This window comes from Ptychodera flava, chromosome 3 (assembly GCF_041260155.1).
Source record: "Ptychodera flava strain L36383 chromosome 3, AS_Pfla_20210202, whole genome shotgun sequence".
Taxonomy (NCBI): Eukaryota; Metazoa; Hemichordata; class Enteropneusta; family Ptychoderidae; genus Ptychodera; species Ptychodera flava.
This window is the reverse complement of record NC_091930.1, coordinates 25970428-25985474: the sequence shown is the minus strand read 5'-3', so window position 1 is coordinate 25985474 and position 15047 is coordinate 25970428. Positions and strand designations below refer to the sequence as shown.

General features: G+C 37.0%; 1 long non-coding RNA gene across 1 annotated transcript; it reads right to left on the bottom strand.

Moving 5' to 3' along the window:
* Nucleotides 1-10380: 10380 nt before the first annotated feature.
* On the bottom strand, nucleotides 10381-14281 carry LOC139129798 (uncharacterized). Its single transcript, XR_011551683.1, has 5 exons — nucleotides 14186-14281; nucleotides 13569-13584; nucleotides 13364-13467; nucleotides 11745-11827; nucleotides 10381-10755 (listed from the first exon to the last, which is right to left on the bottom strand). It is a non-coding gene; the product is annotated as an uncharacterized lncRNA (long non-coding RNA).
* Nucleotides 14282-15047: the final 766 nt, after the last annotated feature.

Here is a 15047-nt window from a genome sequence, read left to right as displayed (position 1 = left end):
ATCGTACGCGTAAGTAGACGTCGCCGTACTCTACATCTGACTTTATTCAGATTGCCCCACCTAGGGGATCTTGTTCTGAGTAACGCAAGCAGTGCAGGTTATCAGGAAAGCCATCGGGGCAAAACTGTCAAAAATGTGTTTGGTTAAGAAATACCGAGGACGATAGGTTAGATTGATTCAGATTTACACCTAAGCTATAAGCTATAAAAGCAATATCTTCATGTGAGTTCGGGTAGGGATAAGAGGTGCCAGGGTGTACAATTTAGCGCAATTTCTCTGTTCTATTCGAGCGGGGCTGATTTCGTGACATAGATCTCCAAGACACGTATGTCCGTAGAGAACATCGCTGGCAAAGGGACGTTTTTCACTCATTGATTCACTACAGAACGAATTCATAGAATCAGCATGAAATACACCACATACTTGTGCTCCAAATCGTGTACAAGAGTTTGCAATGGTGAGATGGAGTCATGATTAACATGGTCAATGAACTTGTCATCAAAACCCGTGTAAAAACAGATGAACAGATGGTTTTGGGTGAAACAGCTTCAAGGTTGTATAGATGGAATACCTTCACTTTCTTTGCAACAACTGACGGCACTTCACACGAATTAACTGCATGAAAGTTAACAATGTTGATTGGTGAATAATTTTCTGGTGAAAATTTAACGTACATGTATGTCTGCCGAGAGGAAGAGACAAGACAAATGTCTGAGTTAAATTGCAGACTTGAAATGCATTGTCCTGTTAATACATCTATAGTCAGAGTCGAAAAGCCGCCTATTTTTATTTGCCATGAAAATTACATAACAATTAAACACAAGTCAGTGGATTATTTATTTATTTATTTATTTATTTATTTATTTATTTATTTATTTATTTATTTATTTATTTATTTATTTATTTATTTATTTATTTATTTATTCACATTAAAGGATAACCTATTAACAAACATCTGCCAATCGGACTTTAATCTTCCATTGGTCCAGCAACATTCATAAAAATAATCTACCAACCACACTAAAACTGGAAGTAAAACGGTACAGCATTTACCTGGACAATATTTTTATCAGAAATAAAAATTATCGAAACCGGACTTTTAAGTCATATCTTGTTCAATTTTACAAAACATCTTACACAAAACTTCTGACGCAAGGCCCGATTTTCAAGGATTTTGACGACTTATAGACTGTAAGAACTGTGCTTGAGAAGGTGAGAGTATAGATCTATATACAGTTCTGAAATACTTTCCCCAGCTATATTCATCATCATCATCATCATCATCATCATCATCATCATCATCATCATCATCATCATCATCATCATCATCATCATCATCATTGTCATCATCATTGTCATCAGTACTCATTCACTATATTGATTTCATTGGTTCTCTAAAACACCCTGTCGTTTTACTTAACACATTTTTCCACATTAAAACCGCCAAACTAACCTAGTAGATGCCTTAACGTATCCAATGACCCCTTGGTGATCCTACTCTTCCATTTCGCAGCTCCTCTGGTTACCACTTTGTAACCTTAGGCTCGTTACTATACATACATGTCACCGATTTACAATTGCATCTATGCATAACTTGTAGTGTTATGTAAAAGTAGTAATAAGTAAAAGCACACATCCTAAACTTTGTTGACTTCAGTTACAACGTGACGATGATGTTCTATTTAAGTCTCAGACAATTGGGAACATGTTATCCAAAATCGTTATGTGATCGTTTTTCTCATTCACCAATGATAGTTTTTTTTTTCCAATAATCGTCCTTCCCCATCCCAAAATTAAATGATTCTTCTCTAAAAATATCTTTCAATCATTGTATATAGTCCGTGGGCTGGAGGGGTCCACCGTGCACCCCCCATAAACCTACTACATGGGTATTTTTTGTTCTTTGGGATCTGCTGAACAGAAAAAAATATGTTAACATTGGATATTTGGGATGCACTACCTGTCTGCACTGCTTTTTGATTTGCATGTACCGCAAAACGGCGAAAAATTGGTAGGGGTAGGGGTACTCTATCCTTTCCTAAATTAAGTAAACTAGCATGAAATAGCACGAACCATTACATTTTTGAAATCTCAGATACTGCTCTTTCTGCGAATTACCAACTTTAGCTAAATTAATTTGTGTACACAGAATAGGGCGACTTTAAAAATGAATTTTTTTGACAATTTTGATTTTTTTACCAAAATGCCAAGTAACAATTGTGATTTACTTTTTATTTAGCACAATTTTGGAAGCTTTTGTATTTAAATTATTTACTGCCCGTTTAAAGGTGACTGTTAAGCCAAAAGTGTCGTTTACAAGCCCAAGGTGTTACGAGGAGTCAATATGAATGATGTTTAAAAGGTTTTAAGTCGGTTTTAGTGAAAAGAAATTTTGATTATAGTCAAGAAGGAGTGATATTACAAGACTTACTAAGGATAGCATGGCGAGTATAGATGTGATGTTTAAATTTACCTAAATTCATACAGGGTTTGGATTACTAAAAACACTGAAGTATTTCGACAGAATTTAATCTATGGCCAAATAGTAATCTGTGAAACCACAGACAAATAGAAGACAGAATAGCAACGCAGCATGCCTTTTGTTTCTTGGTCGTCTCTGTAGACTATGGCCTTTTAATATTAAAATAAGCTTCACTGGTATTAAACATTTAAGAGACTTTGTTTGTGGCTGATAATTGCACGAGATTATGCGAAAGGTATGACGAGATGGCATCGTGCAGCCAGTCGCGTAGCAACCATACCTTAATTTGTGAGCTCTCAGGGCAGAATCACTGCACGAGAATCAAAACATAACCCGCAAGCACGTCCATAAACACGTCCTTCCATGACCAACTTGTAAAAGATGACATGACTGACCGTACACCCTTGCGTAAAACCAGACAGTATCTTGAACAATACAGTTGCTAGTCTGTCCTCTATTTGTCTATGGTAGGACGAAACCTCAAATCGCCCTCATGTACTCTTTGAATCGACCCTAATTCGACTTTGCTTCTAGTCGATTGATTTTGTACCATTGTCACTTCCATGCATCTTATCTATTCCCGTTAGGCACTTTTGCAAAGTATCATTGCACTGTACTCATGAGTACACTGCAATGATACTTTTGCAAAGTATCATTGCACTGTACTCATTTAGGACTTTGAATAGAATACCATTGTACATCATATCGATAACACTCACTGGAAATAGAAGATCGTGTTGTTCAAGGTGTGAAACTGTTAAGTAAGCACTCCATGTTTGCCTCGCCTTAGGAAGCCCTCGACTCTCTTTTCCAAAAAGTGCCGACCATGGAACCTTCGGTAGTTTCCGGATTGTCGCCAATTTTCAAGTGAAAGTATGTTTGTAGTGAATTACATTATTGATTTATATTTTATTGCAATGTGTTCTTATTGATGTTTACATTGTTATTCGGTCATTTCCTGTTCAAATCAGTTGTGTTCTAGTATTACACGCGTTCCTGTGGGAAACTACCACAAACTTTATGGACCAGGTCATTCTAGCCAATTACAACGCAGCCCGCTAAAATTGTTTTGTCCTACCCAGGCTATATAAGCACGCATGCCATGTATATTTTGGCAGTGAGAGAGAAAGACAGCGTGCACATCCGGTGCCAAGCGCACCCACATGTATGTCATGTAACAGTACTGCAGTCAATAAACGTTACAGTTACAGTTCAGCTAGGTGTCATTGTCTTGTATCGTCACCCACTCATTGCTGTGAAACGAACCCCCTTCCCTTGTGCTGCTCACTCACAATGTTCGGCAAAGTTTGTGTCGTTGTTGTCGTGTGGTGCTTGGCGGAATTGGCATGCTGGCGAAAACGGGAAAGTTTTGGGCTTCGGGGAGGTGACTAGGGCGAAAATTTGGACACCTTTTTATGCAGACAACTATATTTTTATATATGCTTTTTTAAATCTGAATGATACAAGTATTTCACTGAATGTCCAACTTCGAGGTTTGGTAAAGTTTTGAGTCTAACGATGAAGGAGCGATGCCATTACATGAAGCCTGTTTTGCATTTATTTCAACACTTCAGATGACTAATTGATTGGTTTATTTTCAGTTTGCTGTTTATTAGACTGCTGATAAAAAACAAAAAAAGAAAGTTGCAAAAATGTAACTTGTTTCATCCGGATTTACGCTTCATCTCATAAGTGAGTCATTGCCATGGCAAAAGTGCGAGATTGATATCTCAAACTACTTTCATTTCAACCTTACTCTTCTGAACTGGCACGCTCAGACTTTCCTCACTTCCAGATAATGAAGAAACAGTTCACTGGAAAGAATTGTGACAATGATGATGACGTCATATCCGCCGTTCAGGACGGAATATTTGTAAATCAAATATCAAATATTCATAAATGCAAATATATTCTTTTTTTGTTAGTTTTATATTTTGAAAAATTGTGTGACTCTCCTTGAAATGTAAGACATACTATATATCTTAAACAATGCTAGCGTTAAACAATGCTAGCGTGATTAATTTACGACTGTCCATTCCAAAACACCACCCCCTCCGTACTTTGTCTCAACCTTACATAACAATCTAACCTATTGCTATGTAAATTAGTTGATACTGTTTCAGTTATTCCTGGGGATAATACTGTATTTGTTTGTGGAAACGTCAAGTTTTCAAACGTAGGACAAGGGGCATGGTCAATTTTTAGACAGGTGGGCAGAGGGAGGGTCATAATTACAGTGCAGCTGTGCGCGGTATTCCCGCGACCTACGCCATTTAATTTCTGAAGGCCCCATTGTTCCCAGGGAGAATATCACAGTGGTTGGGGAGGATAACGTTTCTGAATGTCGGTAAGGGGGAGGGTCACATTATAGCCCTGAGGATAAGGGGAAGGGTCACATTTTACAGTGCAGGTGTGTGCGGAATTCCCAGCCCATGCCCCTGCAATTACAGAAGGCTCCCTGAATAAGAATCATTTTCTATTTGCATGTACGGCAATTACTAAAAAATAAATTATTTGCTCGTTTTCATCCAATGTCAACATACTAGGATGCTTGGTCGTTGAAACTATGGAGGTAAAATGACTCCGTTGACAAACGAAATAAAAGTTCGAAGGTAGCCCTAGCTGGAAATAGATACAACGCTATTTTTGCACTCGTACTGTTGAGGAAAGATTGCCACGCATAGCCAATACCCTACCCTATTTTCGTAAGCAGCGCAGCGAGCGATAAGAAAATGTGTCAGGGAACTAAACTCCTACCGTGCAATCCAAATCACCTGACACGAATCAACACCACCCTAACAGGGAGACAATACTGTGGCATTATAGCGTACAAAAAATCAGCATCCGTAGGATATGGAATTTTTTGCCTAAATGCGTTTGTTTCCATTATTATGTATCTCGCATGTCTCTGGCTGGCGGTAATTGTGTATACTGCTTTGTCACCAGACACAAAGAGAATCATGTATGATTGATATGTGTCTTAAGTGTAGGTATTATTGCAGTTCACGGTCACCACACCAGTCTTCCGTAGGTATGTTGCCATGCCAAAGGTCATTTTGAACTGAGTACTTGTAACTCTATAAATTATATGTCAACGCCGAGAATACACTACTGCCCTCTGTGGCAACTGTTGGGTTTCGCATTTTTTCAAGCAACACCTTCGAGTCGAGGGACCATGACCCAGGAAACAGTGTTAGGGGATAAACTCAATTGGCTGCCTTCGTCTGTATTCGGGTGATTGCTCTAAGATGTACTGTATTTTTCAAGGACTTTTCCGCGGTCCAGTGACCATTTCTTCAGATCCTAACAGCATCTTTAGGGTTTTACAAACGAAAGAGGGTGGGATCTAAATTCCCTTTTGATAGATAACGCTCTGTTTGTTGCAAGACAGACATATTATGATTTTATTTCAAATATAAGTTATAAGACCTGCAGACGCATTGAAATAATTCTTGTTGAATTCAAACTTGGTGAAAGAAAATCGATTTCACATTTCGTCAAAAAATAGTTATATCTCGTGTTTATCATCTACCGGCTGTGCCTCATCCTCATACATATTAACTTAAGCACAGTAACTCTTGACGGCCTGGCTTGTTCTTCTCTAACCTTGCCATACAGTTAAATACCGTCTCTCAGCAGTGTCAATTATACCAATAAAACAGCAACATAACTATTGGATGAACAACTTCCTTTTGAAAAGACTAAGGTGTCCAATTAAAATATTGCAAATTGAACGTTTGTGAAAAAATGAGATTTAGTGTAATAAAATTAATACAATGCTGCCGTCAATACAGTGATATATTTAAGGATATCATTCACAAATATACATGCTATATCATAATTTATACGTCAAATGAAACTACAAAAAAATATTATTCACATTGGCATTCGTGCTGCTTTTCGAAGTCGTGCCAAACTCATGTTGTTTAAGACACATTTTACACTTACGCTTGTTATGCTACCTGGCAAACCCTAGATGATCTCCACTCAAATTTAAATGGTTATCTCCTTTGCAAATGTTGACAACGTGACAATTGACCCATGGCAGGGCCTTACTCTTAAACTCAACATTGTACAGCGTTTGCATCACTGAAGTTTCTCAATACTTGCGTATGTCATTTGTTAGTTGTGTATTGTCTCTTTTGTTCAGGCCCGATACGGATTCTATTTCTAAACTGTTCTATTTATAAACTTAAACGAGTTCTGTAGTTTATCATGCAAGGGAGTGTTGACTATTTGAACAATTTGTCTTCCCTTATAAGGTACCTGAAATCCAAACTTGTGACGCGATTTCTTCCTCACGCTTAGCCGTGAATCCAGATCGGTTTTGTTACAAATTTTACATAATGATGTGATAGCCAGTCTTGGCATTGCACTATCTGGACACAATTTGATATATACTTATTTTACTGGTCGACAAACAGGAGTCTGAATCTGCTCTGACACGTGCTATTTAAACATGAAAGACTACCTGCAACACCCGGGGCGTTGCTCTCAAAGTACAGCCACAGGCGACCCAACAAGTTCTGAGTTTTTCACACTGTTTTCTCTCATTTTCTCTTCTTTCTTCATGCTCTGAATGATCGGAATAAATAAAATAAATGGTTTATATAACCTAACCTAGCCTCTGTGACTCTTTATTTATTTTACACTCCATTACAAGGACGTATATCTCTCATACACACATGCTGTAATTAATTAGTCAACACAACTAATTATGTTAATCCGTGGACTTATCAGGGATTTTACGGGTTGGTCAACATCGCGAAAGATAGGAATGGTTACTAAAACGGGAAGGTAAGAAGCTCTCCTGAAATGTGTCCAGAAATTACCAAATTGCGGCCAGTCATGACCATTTATCCACAATCTACTGCAGCCAATGTATTTCGATGGCCGAGGAGAGCCAGCTACTCTTATTTCAAACGTTTAAATAATCGCGAACAGTGCAAACCCTGCCAGTGCCTTGCCTGCAGTTCATGGCATGAGGACGTTCGTAAAGCAGGAAGTCGGAAGTTGAAACCTTTGAACTTTACGTTGTTTATATGTGGGCAAACTTGTAAACATATTTCCCAGGGACAAGTCTGATTTTGACTAGGGTCAAAGTTCGTGTGGTTAAGCGTGGTTCTCTCAATCGGGTGGTGTTGCTAAGGTTTTATCTGCCCGCCGTCCGTGGGTGTACGGACGGTGGTCTGCCTTCAGTTTAGCTGTGCGTTCTCGATAATTTTGCTGTATTTTTTCTCACAAACATTGGAAATTCGTTTAAGTTTTAAGTAACATTAATTTTTATATGAGGAATATTCTAGCTCGTATCCTCGAATTAAACCAGCCGATTTTCTTTGATACAGTTTTTTATATGGTTTGGAGAACTCTTTTGGGCGGCGTCAGATAACAAATGGAATGAGACAACAACATTTCGTTCATGTAAGGAAATCATATAGCAAGTACTTCTTGCGCTGGTGCAAACTCTACGAAATATTATGATATCAAAGATGTTTTCCATGATAGTTTACAAGGTTTCTTGTCTAAATTCGCGGAAATCATCAAGAATAATCTAAAAAATACTACACGCAATTATGACTACATTTTGTATGTGTAGAGGTGTTGTTTGCCGTTCCGAACGTAGGCCTATATGTTCTACACGTACGCGACGTATGGGTATCACTGACCAGCTGATGATGGAACGTTATTACGTGTAACTAAACTTCTCCATAACGATATGTTACCGGCAGACATGGAGATAATAGCGAGTGAATAGAAATGACGGTGACTGGTTTAAAAAATTCACAGTGCTGGTAAAAATTCTCACAGGCCTCTTAACGTAGTGGCCGACATCATCGGTGATGTCAGTTTGTGTTTCGATGTTGCGAGGTCACCGCTCAGGTGACTTTAGTGACGGGCTGCTCTGAGCCTCGTCAATCGCTTGTACGCCAGAAAAAGAACGGTCTGCGAGTAGTCATGTCGAAAAAAGCTGGAAAAACTGCGATAGTTTGGTGATTTTTGAGCGGATTTCTGGTGATAACCATGTTGTCGATGAGTGTTGGCAATTTGGTTGGAAAATTTTCGAAATCTCGACAAACAAAGTTGCGACAAGCGTGCTGTCGGGCAGAACATGGACGTTCCCATGGCTGTGGTTGTGACGTTAAAGTGAAAACCAGCCGTAAAAGGCAGAAAGCCCGTCCGAAAACACCACAGCTATGGACCCAAAGCTAGCCTAACAGTACAAACGAAGTTTTATAGCCCGTGCGCCGCTTCTTTCGGGAATTTTGCTAACAGCATAAGGCACGATTGAAAATCGATGAATTCCTTAGACTAGTAGCGACCATGGAGCTAGAAACTAGCTCCATGTAGCGACCAACTCTCTTTTATTATGCGAAAAAAGAAACCGGTGACTCTTTGACGCCGTACAGTCATTCTAGTCATGAGCTTGGTTGCTACCGTATACCAGAAAACAACCGACTTTAACGTCAAAGGCCTATTGTTGCTACGTACTTTGAGACAGAAAATAACGATATGTTAGCCGTAGACATGGAGTTAATAGCGAGTGCAGAGAAATGAAGGTGACTGGTTTAAAAAAATTCACAGTGCTGGCCAAAATTCTCCAGTGTGTGCTCCTGCTAATGTGTCACCATTGTGCCTTGAATCACGACGCGGTTTGTAAATTATACTCGGTATATACACTCGCAGAAAACGACGACGTGAAGCATACATCTATATAATTTTGTTGAAAAACTCATGAAACGGCAACTCCGGCGATCTTTTTCTGCTTGGTCGGTCGATACTTTCTGGGTGGCATTTGTTACATGGAGCAGGACCATGTCTGCTTAGTTATGTTAGAATTTGGCGCTTGGCAACGAAAAGCATGCGCGTTTCCAGCGTTCCTTTCGATCTAACTTCCCGTTTATTTTTGAATAATGAGCAGTGTTTGTTTGCGCATATCATGAATATATAAGCGTCCACTAGGTTTACGGACGTCCTCGGGACATGTTTCCCAAGATCTTCATACCTTCTCCTTTTTCATTAACATCACTATCTTTCCGATGTTGACCAACCTCTGATGAGTCCACGGATTAGAATAATTAGTTGTGTTGACTGATAAATTACAGCATGTGTGTATGAGAGATATACGTCCTTGTAATGGAGTGTAAAATAAATAAAGAGTCACAGAGGCTAGGTTAGGTTATATAAACCATTTATTTTATTTATTCCGATCATTCAGAGCATGAAGAAAGAAGAGAAAATGATAGAGAAAACAGTGTGAAAAAACTCAGAACTTATTGGGTCGCCTGTGGTACAGCATGGTACTTAAATCACAGTCATTGTTGACTGCATTTTGGTTCTTTATGCATGTTATCGTTCAGTGCGATGCGTATCTTCTGTAAACAGATCGCCACATGAAAGGTCAATTAATAACTGAAAATATCATATACGAAAATACGGCACTTTCTGGTCAAAGCCTTTAGATGCAAGTGATTCAACATTCACATTAGAAAGAATTAAGTTTGTTTTTTTTTGGGTGATGAGTTTTTGCTTTTTGCTAAGCTCTTATACACATTTTCTATTCGTCGATACAGTAAACGAAAAGTGCTCATTCTTTTGGAAATTGATTGCTCTACGTGTCATTATTTTATCCTCACCCCTTATAATTTGTTCGTCATGGTTGGTCAAAATGAAGATTTTTTCGTTGAACGTAAATTAAAAAGAAATTTATGCATTCCTTTAGACTCTTCATGCGATGTATATATTTCCGAATGACTCCAGAACAAAACAAAATTATATATATATATATATATATATTATATATATATATATATATATATATATATATATATATATATATATATATATATATATATATATATATATATATATATATATATATATATATATATATTTCCGAATGACTCCAGAAAATGCTTTCTTTTTAAAAACATGGTTATAGGTATTTCTGTTTACTTATGATAAACTCTAGAGTTTCTTGTTAAAACCAATATGGCTGTGTGTAAAATTGCCCATTGACCGACTAACAAAGCTAGTGTCTCGAATATGAAAACGCATTTTAAAATTACATTGCAAATATTTGAGAGTCCGAATATATGTCACCATTGTGCATTCTATCTTAAACTTCCATATTCCCATGATGGTGTTAGCTACATGTATAATGATGAATATTGCATCTGCTCTGTATCGGTAGGCTGGAGCTGGCTCTGCTGCCCATGACCACCAATTGAGGTGAGATCCACTTCGTCATGGCTGATGCCCGTTTTGGGAGATGCCTGAATAAAGAAAATTAAGTGACCTATATCAATTGGGTTAGAAGTCACAACGTACGATATCCAGTCCCCAAGCGGATAAGCAGCAGACAGAACTGCTCGGCCAAATCCTCACTTTTAAAAAAGAGCGGTTCAAAACCTTACACAAAAACTCCGTCTATTTTTTAGGCTGCACTAACAAACAACTCTGGAGGGGAGGGGCTGGGAGATTCCGAAAACAGTGTCCCGTTCAAAGGAAGGCAAAATGTGGCCGATATAGAAGTTAAGTCATTGTACATGGGACTTTATTTTGCAAATTATTAAAGGATTTTCCTTATGTGTAAGCTATACCTCTACATTTATATTGGCGTGATGATTCATGTAAATGTATTTTACTTGAAGTGGCGGGTAAAAAATGCACTTGAACACAAAAATGCAGCGTTTGTATTTTAAAAGGACTATCTGCTGACTTGCATAAAAACACGCCAGAAACGTTACATTTAATATAATAAACATTTTTGGCTTACGTGTATGCCAACACGCTGGAAATATTAGCCGAACAATATTCAATGGTATTAATTTTCAAATACTGAAATTTTATCCATCTTTACAGGTAAATTGTAAAAATAATTTTATAATCGTTATGGAGACAATCTGATAGCCATCTTAGATTTTTGCCACTCATTATATGTCTTTTATGGATATTTTATTTCTTATTGTATAACGTAGATAATAATTCCTTTATCCTTTACTCATTAAACATGTCCAAGTACACAGACATCCGTGTCATATTTTGCGACATGACCACCTTGGATTTCTGCAAATCAAGTACTGGCCTGACTTAGAAAGATAGAAATTCATCGACCCTATTCAATGAGAAATAACACAAGAAAAATCCTTACAGTACCTCAGCTGAGAACTTAACATTAAATATAATCGTGGGCACCTTGGTGGGAAATGACCAATGGCACCACTACAAGAAACGAAGACGTTGGGTAAATTAGATAACTTACCTTTGTCATTCGGCTTGACTTGATATTGCACCCATCGATCGCAACTTTCTGTGGAGACTTGTAAAATTTCTCAATAAAGGCTCCTGTTGAAGCAAATAATGTTAAATTTGTCATTAATTAGTCTTTTTTGTCAATTTGCAGACATGCCAAAATTAAGCGCGTTTAAAGATTATTATCGTTAGCATTCTCTTCATGTGTGAAAATGGCCACCTCGACACATGTCTTTAAAAGTCTTAACAATACATGTCCTTCAGGTTGACCGTTTACACTTGCATGTTCATCACACACATTTTCTTCAAAAGTACGTACAGAATGTGTTGATAAGCCAGACATTAATGTTGCCGACTCATTAAACCACTGGTTATAAAAATATGAAAATCTCTGGGGTCTTACCAAAGAGGTGTCTCAAAATTGCAAGAAAGACATACCAGGGGCTATATGGTCTTGGCAGAGACAGAACACTAATTGCCAGAACATAGGGTGCCAGTTTATGACCTCTTTCACGTAAACAGAAAGGCAATTGACTGCACACACACAAACAAATTGACCAGTCACATACAATGGTTAAAGTAGTCGGCACCGTTAATATCTGGCTTACAAACAAGTTATGTGTATACTTTAGAAGAAAACATGTGTGATGAACATGCAAGTGTAAAATGTCAACCTGAAAGACCTGTATATACTTAATCTTGCCACGTAGCAATGCTATCCAAAGTAAAAAGCACTGATATGACCAGGTGACCTTTTGGAAGACAGAAAGTCATGCTGATACCGTAGATGAATTTAATTGATTAATTTGAAAATAACAATGGTAATCCTCTTGGACATTAATTGCTGAGGAAAAAAACTTGAAATTTCCTTGACATATATGCAATACCACTACGATAAACAATTCACTGGATATATTATCATAGCTTTTTAGATTTCACCCTCAAACATGTTATGCTCTAATTAATCCTTTGAGTGCTGTATTTTTCCCACCAAAATTTGAGTGTAACATTTTACTGCGTTCATAAACATTTCTGTAATTTTGAAGTAATTTTGAATCAAGTGGACATAGCATTACAATGGCTACAATTTATGAACAAAATTCTGAGTAAAATCTGATAAAAATTGTCTAGAACTGAAAAAGTTGCTGGCTATGTTATATTCTATAAAGGCAACAGAAGTTGCCTTCTATCTATCTATCTATCTATCTATCTATCTATCTATCTATCTATCTATCTATCTATCTATCTATCTATCTATCTATCTATCTATCTATCTATCTATCTATCTATCTATCTATCTATCTATCTATCTATCTATCTATCTATCTATCTATCTATCTATCCATCCATCCATCCATCCATCCATCCATCCATCCATCCATCCATCCATCCATCCATCCATCCATCTATCTATCTATCTATCTATCTATCTATCTATCTATCTATCTATCTATCTATCTATCTATCTATCTATCTATCTATCTATCTATCTATCTATCTATCTATCTATCTATCTATCTATCTATCTATCTATCTATCTATCTATCTATCTATCTATCTATTTGTCCATCCGTCTGCCTATCTATCTGTGTGTTTTAGTCTTGAAAAATCATAAAGGACAATTTTTACCTGCAAATGAACGAAGACCAATCCCTACTGGTAAATCTCCTGATGGCTCCTGTTTGTGAATCGACTTATTGTCCGGTATTTCAGCACAGTCTTTGGTATCTGGTCTTTGAAGAAATGTTAAGCTAAATTAGTAACATTTTTATCTTATAAGTTTATGCACTACAATACTAACAATTATTAATCCGAAGTGAATGGCACAACTTACCTTGCTTTGGCACCGCCTGCAACGAAAATAAAAAAAGTGTTTTTAGAGCTTTTATTTCTGCAACATACATAGACAGGCAAACTTCTAGAAAGTGGTTTCGCGTATCTATTCCTCTTTCTGATGTAAGAATGCCGTTATAGATAAATTGAACTATGGACAAACATTGTAGAGGTTAAAACTAGTTTGATTATTTTTATTAAAATCAATCATAAATATATAGAATAATTGCCAGAATTTCCCTTTTCTGTACAGATATTAATATCGCAATGTGTTTTTTTTTGTATAATCCTTTTTTCATACATTTCATTTCCCATTATTAGCATTGTAACAAGCATTTTACAATTTGATATCTGTCTTAAGTCAATGAAGGTACTTAAAATTAAAAAGAAATGTCCATTGGACAATTTTAAAGGTTCAGCCGATCATAGTCACAGCCGATCATAGTCACACGAATACATTGATAAAGAGCTTGATCTATGAAATTTTATCAATAGATTTCTTTTTCATTATTCATAGACCGCTTTCGGTGTTCTAAAATAAGGATGCCATGTTACCGATAGAGAGTTTTGTTCCAATGCTTTAAAGGTATTATATGCTAATATGCTCTATTTAACTACCTGTGTTACTGCACTGATCTTTGGCCACAAGTTTGATGCCTCATAGAAGTATACAGACAATTACAGCGATTAAACCCGCAAAGAGCATTGTTCCGCTTCTGTAGCCGTCTGTAAAAACAATCATCATAAGAACATCGCCCTGTATTATAATGTCCCTGTGACAGATGCTGTGACATTCAACGCTAAATGGCAGCAGTTTTAATTGATTATGGTCGAGCAGTGCATTTAATGTCTTAACACCATGCATAACTTGAGATGAGACGCTCACAACGACAATCTACTCTTACATATGTGGTCATGATTACAGAACAACCCCGCTAGAGGGACTTTAATGAGTGTGGTATTCATTTTCAATTTTTCCTAACTTATCTTTTTTTGTAAATGAAGGCAAACGTGCTTCTTAAATCGACACAGTAAAATAGCAGGTAATGTTGATATTTTTAACAATTGGCAGTTTGCACTAGCAGTAAAAATGTAAAAATGTTTGTTAGTGGTTCATAGTGTGAATTTTAATGTTGTAGTCTAATTTCATTTTTAGCGGTTGATTAGAAACCTTTTTTTTGAACTTCATAAAAGAAATATGGGTGGAACAAGTCATTGTCAATGACATACTCCAAGCTTGTTAATTGGTACTTAAACTCTTTTCCTGCCAAGTCAATATTTCACCACCAGGTCAAGATGGTTAAAATTTATGAAACACAACATATTCCATATGGTGTATTTTAACATAATACTGTACATTTGAAGGCTGTTGAAAACATTAATACTGTTAAGTTGATTTTTTTTTTGGACTAAAGATGCTACAACAGACCAAGCCAAGTGGGTGCAAATACGTCGTGTTTTGGCTCAAAACCGCTTTTTA